Source organism: Chiloscyllium punctatum, chromosome 22 (genome assembly GCF_047496795.1).
Source record: "Chiloscyllium punctatum isolate Juve2018m chromosome 22, sChiPun1.3, whole genome shotgun sequence".
NCBI lineage: Eukaryota > Metazoa > Chordata > Chondrichthyes > Orectolobiformes > Hemiscylliidae > Chiloscyllium > Chiloscyllium punctatum.
The window spans coordinates 71,095,664-71,115,297 of NC_092760.1; the positions used below are offsets into that span (position 1 = coordinate 71,095,664).

At 39.3% G+C, this 19,634-nt stretch overlaps 1 protein-coding gene across 2 annotated transcripts in view; it reads left to right on the forward strand.

Moving 5' to 3' along the window:
• Nucleotides 1–19,634, forward strand: part of LOC140493772 (carbohydrate sulfotransferase 1-like) — an 87,197-nt gene that overhangs the window by 43,123 nt on the left and 24,440 nt on the right. Inside the window, exons 3-4 of one of the 2 annotated variants that reach the window (XR_011963763.1) lie at nt 1,865–1,949; nt 2,166–3,478. The exons of the other annotated variant lie outside the window; for it this stretch is intronic. The gene's annotated coding sequence lies outside the window, so the exon portion shown is untranslated. Of the gene's footprint in view, nt 1–1,864; nt 1,950–2,165; nt 3,479–19,634 lie in introns of those variants that run through there. 2 annotated transcript variants of the gene reach the window in all.

Genomic DNA, 19,634 nt, shown 5'->3' on the forward strand with positions numbered 1-19,634 from the left:
AATTACTTCAAAAAAAGGAGGAGCTCTTACAGCCACAATTTTTTCCCATCCTCCATCTTGGATTACCTAGAAAATAATTTATGCTAACTGGAGAGTGCCACAGAAGTTTGGAAGTTTATAGTTTCAAATAATCAAATACTGAGTTTAGAATGAAATATAGTACCTGCTGTCATGCTCTGGCTACTGATCAGATTATTAACTACAATATGGATTTGCAGTTGGCACTACATTACTTCTGCTACAAAGCTGATTTTCCTCACAAGGTAACTTTTCAATGTATGCAGGCTTGAAATTCTATTCTTGGCTGGTAAACTTGGAATAATTTAATAGTATGCGTGGGAGAGCCTGGTTTTTTCAAAACATTTTAATCATCTCTGCATAAGCATGTAAAAAGCCTGCAGAATCTAACCGATTTTCACCAGGTTTGACACTGCAATACAATTATACTTCATGCTGTGTCAAACATGATGTAAGACAGCTTCCATGAAGGGGATCTCATTCAATCCTCTCCAGATTCCTATTATCCTGCCTTTTGTGGCTGTGATGCAAAACTGACATTCTAACTGTCCTCTCTCTCAACAAATCACCTTGCCAATACTCATACAGTTGTACCTGATAGTTTCTTCCCTTTAATTATAATATTTTGGTGTTATCTATTTGAAAGTTGAAGTGACTTTTTGTTTAGTAGGTAGGTGCAGGGAGCTTGAGCCTTCTTGAGTGCAGATTGCTCTGATAATTTTCCGTAGCTATTCTGTACACTTCTGTTGTGCAGCACTCTGCTCAACTGTGGAGCCTACCACATTTCAGTCATCTTTCCTTACATCCTGAAAGTCTGACTGAATAATGTCCTCTTCCTAATACTGCATCCCGCTTGCATCTCAACTTGATTTCATCTGGCTGTAATGACACTGCATGCCTAAGAAATTTTAATTTCTTAATGGGATGTGTGTGTATTGGTAAGGTCAGAATTTATTACCCATCTGAAGTGCCCTTTGAAAGGTGTTTGTGAGCCACTTTTATTATGGACTAGGCCAGACCACTCAAAACGTTCTTAAGCAGGCAGCCCATACCATAACTTTGCAATTTGTGTAAGTGTACGGTGAAAATTACCCGAAGTTAGCAAGGTTGACAAACAGGTTTTAAAACAGACAGAAATTTATTCATAAAATTACATAATGAAACACAAAGAACAAAATAAAAAACCCCTACAGAACCCAGTCTATCCAAACTACACTTAACAGCTTTTAGGATAAAGGGACCAGCCTTGTGACACTTTCATGAATCTTACAATCTGTGTGGTGTCAGTTTTAAATCAGATGCTAGGAGTTCTGCAGTGACTAACTCACCACCTGACTCCCCAAAATGTGTGGACCACGTACAAGGCACAAGGCACAAGGCATCAAGAGTGTGATGAAATATCTCATCTGTCTAGATGAGTCCAGCTACAGTAACATCCAAGAAGTTTGATAGCTTCCAGTACAAAGCAGTCTTAGTACAACATCCACAATTATTCACTCCTTCCACCATCAATGGACAGGAGCATCAGTGTGTGCTTTTTGCAAGAAGTATTGCAGAAATTCACCAAGTTCATTGAACAACACCTTCCAAACTCATGGCCACCATCATCTAAAAAGACAAAAGTGGTTGATATTTGGTCGTTGATATTTGGGAACAAGCCCCCTCCAAGTCACTCATCATTATGATTTGGGAATATATCGTCATTGTTGCAGTACCAAAATCCAAAGTCGTTCATTGGCTGTGAAGTCTTTAGGGTGTCTGGATGTAATGAAAGCCATTATAGAAATGGGACCTTTTAAATGAAGAGAAACAGGTTTTTTTTGAAGTATTGATTTACAGTTGACAGGTAATGAATGGATTAGTGGTGCTGGAAGAGCACAGCAGTTCAGGCAGCATCCAACGAGCAGCGAAATCAACGTTTCGGGCAAAATGTGAGTTTGAGCTATTTTTTTTTTCACTGTCACAGACTTTCTCACATCTTGCGGATAATTTCTTTCCCTAATTGTAAGAAAGAAAACCCTTACTAATTCACCCTACAGTACCTTATAAATTTTCTGAGTTGGTGGCCTCAGGTTCTAGATTCCCCAGGTAAAGGAAGCATCAATATGTCAAATGTTATAACTTTGTGTTTCTATTACATCATTTAGTGTTTGTCAAATCAATATGTCCTCATAGGACAATCCTCTCTCAGCCAAGGAACCAGTTTACTGAACCGACACTGCACTCCTCTCAGGCAAGTATATCCTTCCTTTGCTGTGCAGACCAAAGCTGCATAGAATCATTTCGGTGTGGTCTCACCAAGGCTGTATACAAATAACAGAAAACATGCTTCACTCTTATACTCCAAAGCCTTTGCAATAATGGCTAAAATATCACTGTTTTCTCAATCACTTGCTGTATTTGCATACTTACTTAGTGATTCGTGTACAAGGACACCAAGTCCCCTCTGATTTCAAACACTTCTCAGTTCCTCAATCATTTAAAAATACATTTTTAAAACCAATTTCCAACAGAAGTGGATAATATTGCGCTCGTTTTATATTCCATTTGCCATATGCTAGCTTAACCAACCTAAATCACTTTGCAGTCTCTGCCTCTTCCTCACAGCTTACTTTTGCCGAACATTGTCAACAAATCTGGATACATTTCATATGGTTTCCTAATCTAATTCATTGTACACAGCTGAGACTAAACTTCTGATCCTTGCAGTATTTTGCAATTTATTGTCTGCTAGCCAAAAATGACCCATTTATTCCTGCAGTCTGCTTTTTGTTCATTAACAAATTCTAAAACCACATGATGACACTGCTCAAATCCCATGGTTCTTACTTTTGTGTAACCTAACTTGAAAAACAAGACTTAGATTTAATAAGTCTACATTAACTCTTCCTAATGGTATAATAATTTTGTGCCGTAACATACACACCATACAATAAATTCTAGATTACTTAGTGATATATAGTTCTCTGTTTCTCTTTCTCCTTTTATTTAATGGCAGGTTCTTTCCAGTTCATGAGGAGGCTTACCTGGAATCTTGGGAATTCTGGAAGATTAAAGCTAATGCATCCACTGACTTTGTATCCATCTCTTTTAAAGCACGAGGATGTAGACCATTTGGTTTAGGGGATTTGGTGGCTTTTAATTAAGTATGTGCTTTTTATCTAACGTGCTAAATCCCTAATTTTCACATGCCCATTATTCCCCGTCGCTTTTTATATCCTCTGTAGTGAAGATATTTTAACTATCTGAATCATGCCCCTGTGCTATTTCCTTATTCCTCATTGTAATCTTTCCTGTCACTGCCTCTAAGAAACAATATGTTCACTAATCTCTCTTTTAATCTTATTACTGTGGATGATTTCAAAATCCAGTTTTCTGTTTGTGAATAGTTTATCATTTTTGGCTACATTATAAACCTCTTCTGTTAATCTGATACTATGTTTAATTTCTTTTGTTAACAGTTGCACCACTTTTCTCTCTTGTTTTTATCCCTTTAAGTGATGTATCTTTCATTTGTTTAATTAATATGCTCTTTCAATACATTGCGAAAGGCACAAATGTTTAATTTTATGTTTAACAAAATGAAATGGGTGTAGGAATGTCAATCAAAAACCATATGAAATTGAGCAAAAGAAAAGGTCATCAAGCTTGCCCCGTATGATAAGTGAAGTATCATGATCAGACCTCTACATCTGCACCCTTCCCTGTAGTCATGTAACCTCCTGGAAGAGTAAAAATGTACAGGAAAAAGAATTAGAATGATTAAGGTAAAAAAGAAATCTCTGGAAAGTTCCTTTTCAATCCCCCTCAGATGCTTGAAATCAGTCCAGGACATCACACAAGTAAAAACAAAGTACTGCAGATGCTGGAAATCTAAAATAAAAACAAAGTGTGAAGAAGTTCAGCATCTATGCCAGCATCTGTGGACAGAGAAATAGAGTTTATGCTTCAAGATCAGCTCCGAACCAGTTCCAAGTAAGTCATAATCGATTTGAAACATGAACTCTGTTTGTCTGTCTCCACAGATTATGCCAGATCTACCATATCTTCTACTAACCGATGTATCTTTCATTTGTTTAATTGATATGCTGTGTCAATACATTGCAAAAGCCACAAATGTTTAATTTTATGTTTAAAAAATATGAAATGGGTGTAGGAATGTCAGTCTACCAACACTTCTTGGTTATTCTGGGATGTCACATGCTAACTATAAAATGGAACAATTATCAATCAGTAAAAATCAGACAGGCCTAACAGACCTGGAGCCAAGACAGATCTTGCACAACGCAGTGTATTCTGAACAATGTTATATTAATAGATCTCCAATGATATTAGTTATGGTGTCAGAAAATACACTTACCTAATGATTGTAACATTATTCAACACAACAGACAATGTGTCAATATAATACAGCCAAAATCACTAACAACAGTTAAACTTGTCATTTAACTAATTTGTTTTTCTTTCTGGAAATTTACTGTGCACAGAATTAGCTGCCAGAGTTACTTACACAGCATTGACTGTTAAGTGCTTTGGAACATCACAAATGGTACTATATAAATACATATAAATAAGCTTTCTGCATACATTAGTACAATGGACACCTGCAGATTTGCCCAGATATTATAACGGTGTGATTATACTTTGCGAAGTACTCTAACTTTCTTTGAGCTCCAATGTTTAACCTCCTCTTCATCTCTGTTTTTGAAGATGCCACGTCCATGACTACACAAATCTGTAGCCAACCTGGTTTTAATTCCAACAATCGTGTTCAATCGTTCTGGTCAAAGCCACTAAGATTATTCTTTGTGATAGTTACTAGGCAGTTGTTTCTTTAAACCTTGCTCAACCTTTCCATAATTTTCAATATAGTTGACTATTTCAGCCTCTTCCTCCTCTTGACTTAACATCTATGATACTACGTTCCTATGAATCACTGATAAGATCCATATTTGTTTTTAGGTTACTTACAGTGTAGAAACAGGCCCTTTGGCCCAACAAGTCCACACCGACCCTCCGAAGAGCAACCCAACCAGACCCGTTCCCCTACATTTATCACTTCACCTAACACTACGGGCAATTTAGCATGGCCAATTCACCAAACCTGCACATTTTTGGAACATGGGAGGAAACCGGAGCACCCGGAGGAAACCTCACACAGACACGGGGAGAATGAGCAAACTCCACACAGACAGTTGCCTGAGGCGGGAAATGAACCCGGGTCTCTGGCGCTGTGAGGCAGCAGTGCTAACCACTGTGCCACCGTGCCGCCCTTCTTTTGCCCTTGTGAAAGTGATGAAAAGCTAGCTTCTTGAACTGCAGCAATCTGTCTTTTTACAAAGGGCTTTTATGATTTTGAAGCAGAATTAATGGAGAAATGGCAATGAGTTTTCAAGTCAGAAAGATATCCTCAGCTAGACAATACAAATTACAAACTACATGAGATTGAGTAAGTTCATGAATGGGGTGCCAACTAAATAGTGCTTTCCCATGGACAGATCTTCCACTGTTTTTGGAACTCCAGGCAAATGAGTATTCCATCACACTCCTGACTTGCAAGTTATTTGCCACAGAATTTGCAGCTTCTGATCTGCTCTCATAGCTACAGCATGTATGTGCTCATTCCAGTTAATTTTCCAAGATATTAACATAGAACGATATAGCATAATATTGGCCTTTTGGCCTTTAATTTTGTTCCAACCTTTTATCCTCCTCTAAGATCAAACTAACCTACATTTTACTATCATCCGTGTGCCTATCCAAGAGTCACTTAAATGTCCCTAATGTATCTGACTCTACCACCACTACTAGCAGTGCATTCCATGTACCCACCACTCTGTGTAAAGAATCTACCTCTGTCATCTCCCCTAAATCTTCCTCCAATCACCTTAAAATTATGTCCACTCGTGATAGCCATTTCTGCCCTGGGGAGAAGTCTCTGGCTACCTACTCTATCTATGCTTCTCATCCTTCTTCACTCCAGTGAGAAAATACCTAGCCCCCTTAACCTTTCTTCATAAAACATGCCCTCCAGTCCAGGGAACATCCTGGTAAGTATCCTCTGCATCCTCTCTAAAGCTTCCACATCCTTCCTATAATGGGGCAACCAGAACTGAACACAATATTTCAAGTGTAGTCGAACCAGGGCTTTATAGAGCTGCAAGATAACCTTGCGGCTGTTAAACTCAATCCCCCTGCTAATGTAAGTCAACACACCATAAGCCTTAACAACCCTATCAACCTGTGTGGCAACTTTGAGGGATCTATGGATATGGACACTGCCAAGAATCCTGCCTTTAACCCTATAACCATCATTCAAATTTGACCTTCCAAAATGAACGACTTCACAGTTTCCCAGGTGAACTCCATCTGCCACTTCTCAGCTCAGCTCTGCATCCTGTCAGTGTCGCATTGCAATGTGCAACAGCCCTCCACACCATCCACAACTCCACCGACCTTCATGTCATTGGTGAACTTACTAACCTAACCTTCCAGTTCCTCATCCAAGTCATTTATAAAAATCTCAAAGAGCAGAGATCCCAGAACATATTCCTGTGGAACATCATTGGTCACTGAGCTCCAGGCTGAATACTTTCTATCCAATGCCACCCATTATCTTCTGTAGGCCAGCCAATTCTGTATCCAAATAACCAAATTTCCCTGTATCCCATGCCTACTTACTTTCTGAATCACTCTACCATGGGAAACCTTATCAAACACATTGCTAAAATTCATATACACCACATTCGCTGCTCTACCTTCAATGTGTTTTGTCACACTCTCAAAGAATTCAGTAAGGCTTGAGAGGCATGACTTGCCCCTCACAAAGCTCTCTTTATCTCTAAACAAACTGTGCTTTTGTAAATAATAAATCCTATCTCTCAAAATCATCTCCAATGATTTGCCTACCATTGATGTAAGATTGAATGGTCTGCAATTCCCAGGGTTATCCCTCTTCCCCTTCTTGAAAGGGAGTAACATTTGCCATCCTTCAACCATCTGGTACTACTCCGGTGGACAGTGAGGACGCAAAGATCATCGCCAAAGGCACAGCAATCTTTTCCCTCACTTCCAGGACATTGAAAAATTCAGTGACAATAATTCCATTGAGTCTCTGGGGGAGGTGATTTGATCATTACTTTGTGCTTGGATGGCCTGAAGATTTGATGTTTTGGGCATAAGCCCTTCTTCAGGAATCTGAAGAAGGGCATATGCCCGAAACGTCGATTCTCCTGTTCCTTGGATGCTGCCTGACCTGCTGCACTTTTCCAGCAACACATTTTCAGCTCTGATCTCCAGCATCTGCAGTCCTCACTTTCTCCTGGCCTGAAAATTTGCCATTTATCAGCCAAAATCTGAATCTTGTCCAGATTTCACTTCCTGAAGGCACAGATGGAAATCATTTGGTTGCAAACAGCTCTGAACATTTTGTAATTAGAAAATGGCCCCACTTCTGGCCTCATGATGGAGGGATATTGTTGATGAAGCAGCTAAAGGTGACAAGGCACAGGTCATGGCCTTGAGAAACACCTGCAGTGATGTCTGGGGCTTAGATGAGAGGTGTCCAATAACCATAACAATCTGCTAATGTTAAGTATGATGTCAGCCAGTGAAAGAAAGTTGTCCCTCTGATTCTCATTGCTCTCAGTTTACTGCAGAGCCTTGATGCTAAACTTGGTTGAACGTTTCCTTGATGTTAAGGGCAGTTTATCTCATTGCAACTCTTGAATTCAACCTTTTTTTTCTGATTGAACCAAGGACACAATAACAGAACATGAACTGTGCATCAATGAGCAGGTTCTCGATGATAATGGACTATGAGATAGTAGTGTTGGTGTTCTTTCCAACACTTGGTTGAGGGTTGACTGATAGGACAAAACCAATTAAGCTGAGAATTGCCCTGTTTTCTAAGAATAGGAAATACTTAGGCAATACCTTAAATTGTTGGTTAGGTTCCAGCACATTAACTTCACCAAACCAGTTTCACGAGGAGGGGAGTTTAGATATTTAAAAAAATCTATTCATGGGATAGGTGTGTTGCTGGCTATGTCAGCATTTGTTATTCCAATTTGCACTTGCAACCCTAATTACCCTGGAGGTGGTGGTGAACTGCCTTCTTGAATGCCTGTCCTTGTGGTGAAGGGACAATCCCACAGTGCTGTTCGGAAGGATGTTTAAAATTTTGACCCAATAACACTCGATAAATAGTGGTATATTTCATAATCACAATGGAGGGGAAGTTGCCGGTGAGAGAGGTTCCGTGCATCTGTTCCAATTGTCCTTGCAGATTGTAAAAGACATGTTTGGAAGGTGCATTCAAAGGAGCCTTGCTATTTTACTGTAGTGTATCTTACAGATAACATACACTGATGCTACTGGACATCCGTGATCAAGGGAGTAATTGTTGAAGATTGTAGATGGCTTGCAAGCTGTTTTCTCCTTTATTTACTGAGCCTCTTAAGTGTTAGTGGGCTGCACCAATCCAGGCAAGCGGAGACTACTCCATCACACTCCTGACTTGTTTGTTGTCTTTCTGGAGCACAAGGTCTCAGCTGTACAGTCATCAGTGAAGATGCTTGACCTCAAACAATCACAGAGGAGAAAGTGAGGACTGCAGATGCTGGAGATCAGAGCTGAAAATGTGTTGCTGGAAAAGCGCAGCAGGTCAGGCAGCATCCAAGGAATAGGAGAATCGACGTTTCGGGCATCAGCCCTTCTTCAGGAAGGGCTGATGCCCGAAACGTCGATTCTCCTGTTCCTTGGATGCTGCCTGACCTGCTGCGCTTTTCCAGCAACACATTTTCAGCTCAAACAATTACAACCATCTTCATTCGCAGGAAATCAATTCAGAAGCTCCACAAGGTCGTATCCTAGATCTAAACTATATCAGATGTGTCAATAACCTGTGGGTGTTTGGTACGCTTACATTTATTGCTCAGACCATTGAGGTTAGGAGTTGGAATGTCACATTGTGGTTGCATAGCATGTTGCTGAAGCCACTTCTGGTGTACTGTGTACATTTCTGGTTACCCTGTCAGAGGATGGAGAGGGTGCAGAAAAGATTCACAAGGATGTTATTGGGACTGAAGTGTTTGAGTTATGTGGAGAGACTGGATAAGCTGAGACATTTTTCACTGGAGCACAGGAAGTTGAGGGGAGACCTCAGAGGTTTATAAAGTAATGTGGGGCATATAAGGTAAATGGTTGGGGAGTTCAAAACTAGAGGACATAATTGTAAGGTGAGAGGAGAAAGATCTATAAGAGTCATGAGGGGCAACATTTTTACACAAAGGATCATTAGTACCTGGAAAGAACTGCCAGAGAAAGTGGTAAATGCAGGTACAGTTACAATATTTAAGACATTTGATAGATACATGAAAAGGAAAGGTTGAAAAGGATGTGGGCCAAATGCAGGCAACTGAGACTAGCTTAATTTGGGAAACTTTGTTAGAATGGATGAGTTGGACCGAAGGGTCTATTTCCGTGCTGAGTCAGTAAGCTTAAATGGAGACATTTGTTGATACTTGTATTGTGTTCAGTACTGTATACATGATTTCAGTTGTGCCCAGGATCTAGACAGGATTCAGGTCTGGACTTCAGTTGTTGCATTTAGTGTGTTCAGCCATTGTTTCATAATCCTGTGGAATAACGCTAACAGATTGACATCTGGTATCTATAAAGGTGATAACCTGAGGGAGAGACTGTGCTGGAATATCCGCTGAAAATGACTGCAAATGCTTCAACCTGGAATTTGCACAGATTGGCTGGGTTCCACCAGCATTGAAGATGCATGGAACCTTATCTTCTCCAGTTAGCTATACAATTGCCCACAACAATTTACAACTTAATGAGATAGGAATGCAGAGCTTTGATGTGATCTGTTGGTTTATAGGAAGCTGCTGTTTTGGTTTAGCATGCACAAAGTCCCATATTGTAATTTCCCTGTCGTGGCTTGTGGACAGTCTCCATGTTTGATTTCTTTATGGCTATTTTCAGTAAGGCCCCAGATGGCATACTAAGCTATTTCCATTTTTCATGTACATGATACAACACGATACAATAACACTTTGTCTACGTATCACGATGACACTGAGACTTGGTTATACACCCCAAAACCAGACTATCACAATGACATACAAGAGATATAAACAGGAGAAGACAATGTCGTCTGTCAAGCCAGCTCCACCATTCTATACCACCATAGCTGATTGTGGGCTTCATCTCCACTTTCCCACCACTTCCTTTATGATTTGATTCCATGAGAAAAAAAATTCTCAGCCTTAAATGTATCCAATAACAGCTTATCTATAATTCACTGGAGGAGACAATTCTGAAAGGTACACATCTGATCCTAAATAGTCATTTCCCTAATCTGAGACAGCGCCACCATGCTTTAGATTTCCTGGCCAACGGAAGCAACCTCTCAATGTTGACCCTGTCAAATCCATTCAGAATTTTGCATGTTTCAATTAGATCAGGCCTATACTCCTAAACTCCAGAAAACATGGGCCCAATTTATTCTCATCATACTGGCAAATAGGATTAGATTGAGTTGGAATATCTCGTTGGCATGGACAAGTTGGACCAAAGGATCTGTTTCTGTGCTGTATGTCTCTTTGACTCTATGACGCAGGCAACTTTATCATTCCAATCTAGTTGTTACAAAGCGGAGGTCAAACCCCTTCTGCTAACTAAAACCAAAGCAGCCAGAGAGGCTCCCCTCACCTTTTAATCTGTTAAAAGATGCGCAAAAAGTGCTATAACCTACCTTTCACTCCACAATCTGTTATAAAGGAGTGGCTAAATGAAATGAAATCCTTTCACTCACTCTATAATCAACTGTTTAATCTAACTCAAAAAGTGAACAAATCAACAGAATCACTAACAAACTGAACAATTCCCTTATAACTATTATTCCCAAATAAAACAAAATTCTAATGGTATGCTGGTTCAATAAATATAAGTCCCACTTACATAAACTAAAAATAAAAATTAGAATTTAATCTGTCAAAATTTCAGCCAGGTTATGTCTTCCAGAATGCTACGCGCCCTCTCCTCTGTTCATTTTTTAGGAATGCCTTTCTCTTTCAAATTCTTATGTCCATTCTTGTCAGGAATGTTCTGTGAATTCTGCTGTTTGTTTAGTTAAGATTGCTGCAGTACCTTTATTTATTATTCTGAGAGCTAAAGATTGTTATTGCTTGGCAGATGGCACTGATTTTCAAATGCCCTCATCCTTTATACCCTTGATGGCCTATTAATTTCTTACAGTAGGATTGGTACTAGGTAGTCAAAACCATCAGATTTAAATTTAATTGATTTTTAATGTCTAAGGGCTTGACTCAAATTGATTCGCTAAATTCAAAATTTGATGTCTTGATAACAAAACTGCTGCTTTACCTGCTAACTGCACGACGTTTTGATAAAAATATTTCAATTTAAATACTTTCAGTACTGGCATACTGCTGCCCACACATTTTCATAGAAAAACAAACTTATTTTAAAGGGACCATGCATTCTTTCTCCCCTTCCATCATTTTACAAATATCAAATTCTAACACTCTGTCTTCCAATCCATAAATACTCTACCCAACCTCACAACATAGTGAATCTTCACTGTAATGCCTCTGATATAAGTACATCCTTTCATAAATAGGGACCAAAAATTACACATTTTAAATATGATCTTGCCAAACCCCTGTAGCATGACTTCTATATTCCTGTAATTCCAAACTCCACTTGCATCACAGGTCAACATGCTGTTTGCCTAATTTTTGTAATCGCGTGCCAACTTTCTGAGATCCTTGTATATGCACATCCAACTCCTTCTGAACATTCTTAACAGGTTTCACACCTTTTAAAAAACATTTTTTTTTCTGTTCTTATGATCAAAGTAAATAGTCTTACACTTTCCATCCTATTGATGGAAGGTCTCATCAACAGTACCAACAAGCAATAACTTGTTCACCAGTTTGGGTTCTGCCAGGGACACTCAGCTCCAGACCTCATTTAAGCCTTGGTTCAAATCTGGACAAAACACCTGAATTCCAGAGATGGGTGTGCCACTGATATCAAGGACATATTTGACCAAGTGTAGCATCAAGGAGTCCTAACAAAATTGGAGTTAGTGAGAATCGGGGAAAACTCACTGTTGATTGGAGTTATACATGGCACAGAGGAAGATTGTTGTTGATGTACTTGGTTGTCAACCATCTCAGCTCCAGCACGTAAATGCAGAGTACATTTTTCTCAAACTGCTCAGAGTTGTTATTACATACCTCTGGAGCAGATGGGATTTGTAATCAGACCTCCTGATTCAGAGGTCCTCAGTGTTATCTTTTTTTTCTTGAGATTTTTACACACTTGATGCAACTACAATACACTAACCTCTGTGAAAAACCAAAATGTATTCAGCACAGTACAGTACAAGCCTTTTGGAGAAACCCTTTAACACACTTCACAGGGCTTGCAGAGCTATGTCAAAGATCTCTCTCTGAACAAAGGAAACAGTCCTTCCTTTATACAAAATCTTGACATCACAGTCCATCATGGCCAGAAGACAACCCCCAGCCATCCCCCCACAGTCACATGTCACTCAAGACACAATGCAGCGACCTGATCATCTTCAGAAATAATGTAATGTAAATCATCCCTTAATGGCCAAATCTGTTCTGAATTATCGCTTAACTACAGGGATCAGTCAGAATTTTTTAATTGCAATGTTCTTATTGATTTCTGAATGAGGGATGAGAATGTAATTCTTTTACTTTCAATAACTAGGAAATGGCCATACAAATGGCTCTGAATGCCAACGGATTCCTTACATTCTCCCTGTAAGACAGAGACATCCCACCCTAGACTCGGGACATCCAATTTCCTACAGGTCAGCAGAACAAATTAACCCTTTAATATCTCAGTGTCCTGGGACCAGGTGTTCAGCTGCTTTATCCAAAACCTTCCCTTCATCATATGTTCCGAAGTCTGGATATCATTAATGATTGCACAATGTTCAGGATTGCTCAGACACTAAAGCAGTCCATGTGCAAATATGATAGGACCTGAGCAATGTCCAGGCTGGGGTTGACAAGTGGCAAGTAACAATTCATTCCACACAAATGGCCATCTCTATCAAGAGGGAATTTAACCACCATCTCTTGACATTCAGTTATATTACCATTGCTGACTTACCCACTGTCAACAGCCTGGGGTTGCCTGAACTGAGCTTACTGTATAAATGCAATGGCAACAAGAACAGATCTAAGCAGAGAAATTCTTCAATTAGCTCAGTTGGCTGGGTGATGCAGAGTGACACTAACAGCATAGGATCAATTCTTGCATTGGCAGAGGTCACCATGAAGGTTCCACTTTCTTGATCTCTGAGGAAGTAACAGCCTCAGATAAAACTCACCACCAGTTGTCTCTCTGTAAAGAGAGAATGGTCTTTTGTGACTATAGTAACTTTACCATTACATAGTTCTTCATATATACATTAAAATAGTGAATAGATGTAGGGGTGGAAAAGCTCAGATAGCATCAGCACAGGCTGAAACCGTACTGTCCAAGCTTGGAGACTAAACAAAAACTACTACTATAGCCTGAAAAGCATTATACAAAGGAGATTTTTTCCCTCTGCATTTCATTTACTACCTCTACAAAATTCTCAATTTAGCACTCAATCTTTGTCACACTTCCCTATTGTTGTGCTTTCTTAATACAAAATCATTGCTGCAGTCAATAGCAGTAGGACTTGTTTCATTCCTTTGTAAATTCCAGATACTCAGCCTCCAGTTCATTGGGTGCAACCTGTTAAAGCACAATGGTTTACTAATTTGTTTAAGGAATCATGATTGCTCATGATATAACAACTTATCTTTCATAATAGGTAGTGAAATGATGGGAAATCAGAATGGCTACTAGTAGGACCTGGATTCTCTCCAGGACCAATATTCTCTTATGTTGTGCTGGTCTGAACAAGGGGTTACATTGCTGAAGTGTGACTTTTACCTGACCTCCATCTCCATGGATGTTTTGTGTCCTATGGACTCATGCCAGAAGGAAAAGATTTAATTATACAATTAGATATACTGAAGTGTCATTTATGGTAATTGAAAAAGTAAATTGATCATGATGTGCAAGGTCAGTTCAGTAACAATTATGCTGGATTCACAATGTAATCTCATTTTGGGAAGAAAAATGCATTTGTAAAATCACAGCATGGGTTTGAACATGATATAAAATGTTTTCAACATTAGAATTGTGAAATACAGAGTGACTGTAATAAAAGTTAATTGATTCAAATAATACAAGCTGTTTTTTGACATTTTTTCAAGAATTTGTTTAAGTTCAACACCCCCCCCCCCCCCCACCCATCTCCTACAAAAATACCCTCACCTAGAATCACAAAAAAATTAAGTAAATTCCATAAATACTATTTATCATCTTTAATCTTCTAGTTCCTTGAGTGGTGGTGCACTTCAATTAATCACATCTAAATGAAATAGGTTATGAAATTATTTTCCACTCAAGTTTATGCAGTGAGATCCGAAATCCAACCAGTCTAATGAATTTCAGCAGGCAATTTCAGATCAGTGGGAATGGCAGATTGGACAGTGAGGCTATTTTCTTCTGTCCCTATAAAGCAGATTTCCATGGCAACATGCTGTTCAGTTGCTGACAATTTGGTGTTCATCCAAAATTATGAATCTGGCAGAGGATCAAAATCACTTTCAGCATAATTTAGAAGCCCAAATCTGGATCTCCAGATTGTTTAATTCACTTGTAGTAGTGATCTCCTAAATATTTACAACCTTTAGGATATTTTGAGTAATATTCAAAGGTAGGGTTCAGAAAACTGGGAAGGTATTCTTCTAATTAACAATAATGAACAGCGAAAAATAGAACCATCAATATGCAATATACAGACTTCTAAAGACCATAAGATGCCAGCTGAAAAACCTTTGGTGACATGAGATATTAAAATGAAAGGACAGTGTTAGCAACGTATCATGATAAATAGATCATTCTCTGATTGAGATAGCATAGTGTGCCCAGGGATTGACTGCTCCTATTCCTCCTAAGGATCAACAAATTTTGTAACTTGGATATGGGCATTGTACGTGTTCATGCCTTGTACGCCTATCTGCTTCCATTGGGATTATGTTCCACCCTTCCATTATCCCCGCACAAAGCACCTGAATCTAAACTGCCAGAGAAAACTCTCTTTTGTAAGTCCTGACAAAAGTTCATTGAATTGAAATATTAATGTTTTCTCTCCCTACTCATGCTATCTGGTCTGCTGAATGTTTCCAGCAATTTCTACTTTAATTCCCTTTTTTTAAGGCTGAGCTTGTGGTACTCTAAAAAGATTTATTTGTGGGTGGCACGAGTTAGGCCAGCATTTAATGTCTATCCCTAACTGCCCTTGACAGACAGTGAGCTGCCATATTAAACCTTTATTTGGGGTGTTGTAAGGAAGAGAGTTTAATGATTTTGACCCACTACAATGAAGAAACAATAAAATAGTTCCAAGTTTGTCTTGCTCCCATGCAAGTGATGCCGTGCAGTCAAAGCTGTGATGAGTTGGTGAAGGACTTCCAGTAGATGGCGCACACATTACTCACTACGCTGTACCTGCGTGAAAATTGAATGAGGTACTAATAATGCAGACAGGTTTGTCCTGAATAGTGTCAAGCTTCCTGCGAAATCTTGGAGTTGAACTCATCCAGGCAAATGGACTATGTTTCATCACACTCCTTGATAGTCTTTGGGGAGTCATGTGGCACGTTATTCACCACAGAATTCCTAGCCTCTGGCCTGCTCTTATATCCATAGTATTTAATTGGCTGATCTAGTTTCAGTTTCTGGCAATGGCCACTCCCAGGATGTCGATATTGAGAGGGACTTAGCAATAGTAATGTCATTGAATGTCAAGATGATGTGATTAGATTCTCTTTTGTTGAAAATGGACATTGTCCCATACATTTGTGGTATGCATATTACTTGCCACTTGTCAGCCCAATGGATATTGTCCAGGTCTTGCTGGATATGAAATACTGTTTCAGTACCTGGGATGTTTGCAGGGAGCGTCCAATTATTAGCAAACATCCATATTTCTGACCTTATAATGGAAGGTCAGCCATTGATGAAGCAACTGAAGATGATTGGACCTAGGATACTCTGCTAAGGAATTCTTACAATGATGGCCTGGGAGTGAGGTATCTGCTCTCCAATAAACAACTACCTTTCTTTGAGCGAGGTATGGTCCGACTAAATGGAGAGTTCCCCTCAGTTCTCACTAACTCCAGCTTTGTTATGCTTCCTTGGACTAAGGCTGCAAATGGTCAGGCACTGAATGGCACCCATACGGAGTGTAACTGAGCAGGTTATTGTGGAGAAAGTGCCTCTTAAGAATACCACTTATGATACCTTGCAACTGATAAAGAGATGACAGGAAAGGAAGTGATTTGTTGAGCTGGATTTTTGCACTTGTTGTGGACGTGACACTTGTGAAAAATCTTCTTCATTGCCAGGAAGATGATAATGCATATATGCACTGAAATAACGTGGTTATTGTTATGAAGTCGAAAGAGTACGTGGTCACTTTAAGACAAAGTGCGTATAGGAGTTTATAATACATTAAATGCTGCATGTGTTTACGGAATAGCTGGGAGACAGGCTGTTCCAAAATAGATACATGCAACAATTGGCTGGTAAGTGGATATCTGAGTTTTGGTTGTTGCTTTGACAACAATTCAAATTTGACCAATTGCATTAAGCCAAACACTCAACCCTTCAAAACCAATCAAATTTAAAATCTGATGATGTTGACAGTCTGAAACCAATCAGACTATAATTTCAGGTGTAATCAGGGATATAAAGATGAGGGCATTTTGAAAACTGGTCAGAGCAACTGCCATCGTACACGATAGCACACATCATCTGAAAGGACTCTCAAAAAGAAATCTCTCAGAAGGCACTATCAAAAGGTATCTTTTCCAGTAAAATCAGTAAACAGTAAGACAACGACCCAGGAAGATGACAGCAGAATCAGAAAGACAGAAGGAAACGGATTCTGAAGACTAGAAGGAAGAAAACAATAATAGACTGTATGAACTTTGAGAGATTAAATAGATTTAATATTTAACCATTGTGTTATTGGAGCAGCATTTTAATAAAGGAGAAAGCTTGGACTGCAGATGCTGGAGATCAGAGTCGAGAATGTGTGGCTGGGAAAGCGCAGCAGGTCAGGCAGCATCCGAGGAGCAGGAGAATGGACACTTCGGGCATCAGCCCTTCATCAGGAATGAGGCTTGTGGGTCGGGCTGAGCGATAAATGGGAGGGGAAGGTAGCTGGGAAAGCGATAGGTGGATGAAGGTGAGGGAGAAGGTGATAGGGCAGAGGGGGAGTGACGGACCAGTCCGGAGAGCGGTGCCGAGTTGGAGGCTTCGGACTGGGATAGAGTGGGGGGAGAGAAAGAAATGAGGAAGCTGTTGATATTGACTGCCTCAGTTTTGGGCAGAAGCCTGATTTGATTCCAAATGAAGGGCTTATACCCGCAACGTCAATTCTCCTGCTCCTCGGATGTTGCCTGATATGCTGTGCTTTCCCAGCAAAACACTCTCATCTTTTAATACAGTTGGGGCCAGACAGTGATGAGTTAACAAAAAGGGGGCTTGGATTTAGAATAGCTTCTGTTTATTGTTCACTATTAGGAAAATAATTTATTTTTACTGTAAACAGTGGAAATCAGGGGTTTTCTTTCACTCACTCTCACACTTTTAGCAAATGACGAGCTTTTCTGAGTCGTTAGTTTTAATTAGCAGAGGGGTTTTACGTCTGTCATAACACTATGGCTGCAGTTAATTCTGGAGCACAAATCCTAATGCTAGCATGTTGACAGGCTCAAAGCCTTTGCAGGATCCAACTCAGTCAGCCACTTCTTGGTATCACATGGAGTGAATCATACTGGCTAAAGATTAAAAGATTAACTCTGGGGATGTCAGGAAGAAACCTATTGCCATAATACTTTCCCTACATCTTCACTTCAAAAACAACTTACTTATATAGTGCATTTAATATTAAAAAAACCCAAAGATGGTTTATAAAATTACACCTAGCCATAAAAGGAGATATTAGGACAGGTAACTGTTAACCAAAACTTTAGTTAAAGTTTTAACAAGTGACTTAAATCAGAAAAACAAATTTTGAGAGGTGGAGGGAGGTTATTCCACTGCTTAGTGCCAACGCAACTTAAGATATTGCCAATGATGAAGCATTTGAAATCAGGATGCACAAGCAGCCAGAATTAAATGTATGCAAATATTCTAGAGGGTTGTGGAGCTGAAGGAGATTATAGCAAGAGACATGGAGGGAGTTAAAAAGAATGAGAATTTTAAAATTATAATTTGCTTGACTGGGAGCCTATGTAGGTGAGCACAGTGTTTACAGCAAATGGCACTAACTGCAACTTAAGACACAGTTTTGGATGGTCTTAAACTTACAGAGAGTGGAATGTGGGAAGCCAGGAATGCACTAATAATCAAGTGATGGATGAACTGAGCAGCAGTTGAACTGAGATAGGGTTATGAGGAAATAGATAGTGATGACATCAATGAGAGTTCAGAAACTCATTCAGAATCAAATGGGACACCAAAGTTGTGAACAAACTGGCTTAATATCAGATTTTTGCCAGCAAGAAGGATGAAGTTGGTTCCTGGAGAATGGAGTTTGGAGTAGGGACAGAAAACATTTGAGTCTTCAGCTTCAGAGTTAATAAAAGTAATACTCTTCAGCTTCACAGTTAACTTTTAATTCTCTTGCCCAGATATTGCTACGATCTCTGAAACATAATAGGACCTGATAGCCCAAATATGATTCTTCCAGTCACTTTTATAACAATTACAATCACTAGGTTTGTGCTCAAACACACCGGCTATACTATCATTTGTCACTCTCCTCAAATTTGAATCCATCAAGTTTAGTTGGCTTGGTTTCAGTCTCTTAGCATGTTGGAAATGTATAACAGGTCCATCAGAATCAGAAAGAGGAAAACTAAAGCTGGGGTCACAAAGTAAACCCTTTATCACGAGTCTTCAGTATTTCAAATCCAAAGATTTTTATGAATATACGCAATATTACATAGATTTCCAATGGTATAGAACTCTGTATTATTTCAACTTAATTATAAAAAGTGACATATATGTTTCAATTTAATCAACTTTCAAAGTCAATAACACTTCCATGCCAGAGGTAAGCTAGGTATCCTTCTGATCTCTATTCCCTTTTGTTATAGAGCATTTATCGTTGGAATGTACAGTGTTACAAATTTGTGTAGTACTTGTGAAGTGGAAAGCAGGAAGGTAGAACTTGTTTGTAAAAGGAGAGGAGGAAAGCGTGCTTGGTCCCTTGAAGACAAAGTGATTTTCTAAGTTTGGAGTTTTAAACCAGAAAATGTCTGTCAGCAGCTGATGTACAGACCGTTCTAAAATTGAAACATGTAACAATTTCCTGTGAGATTGGAAACCTTAGGCTTGTTTGAATGTTTTGGAAACTAGTTTGAATCAGCCAATTAATTTAAACTAAGCCCTCAGATACTGAAAACCTGTCAAAATTTAAA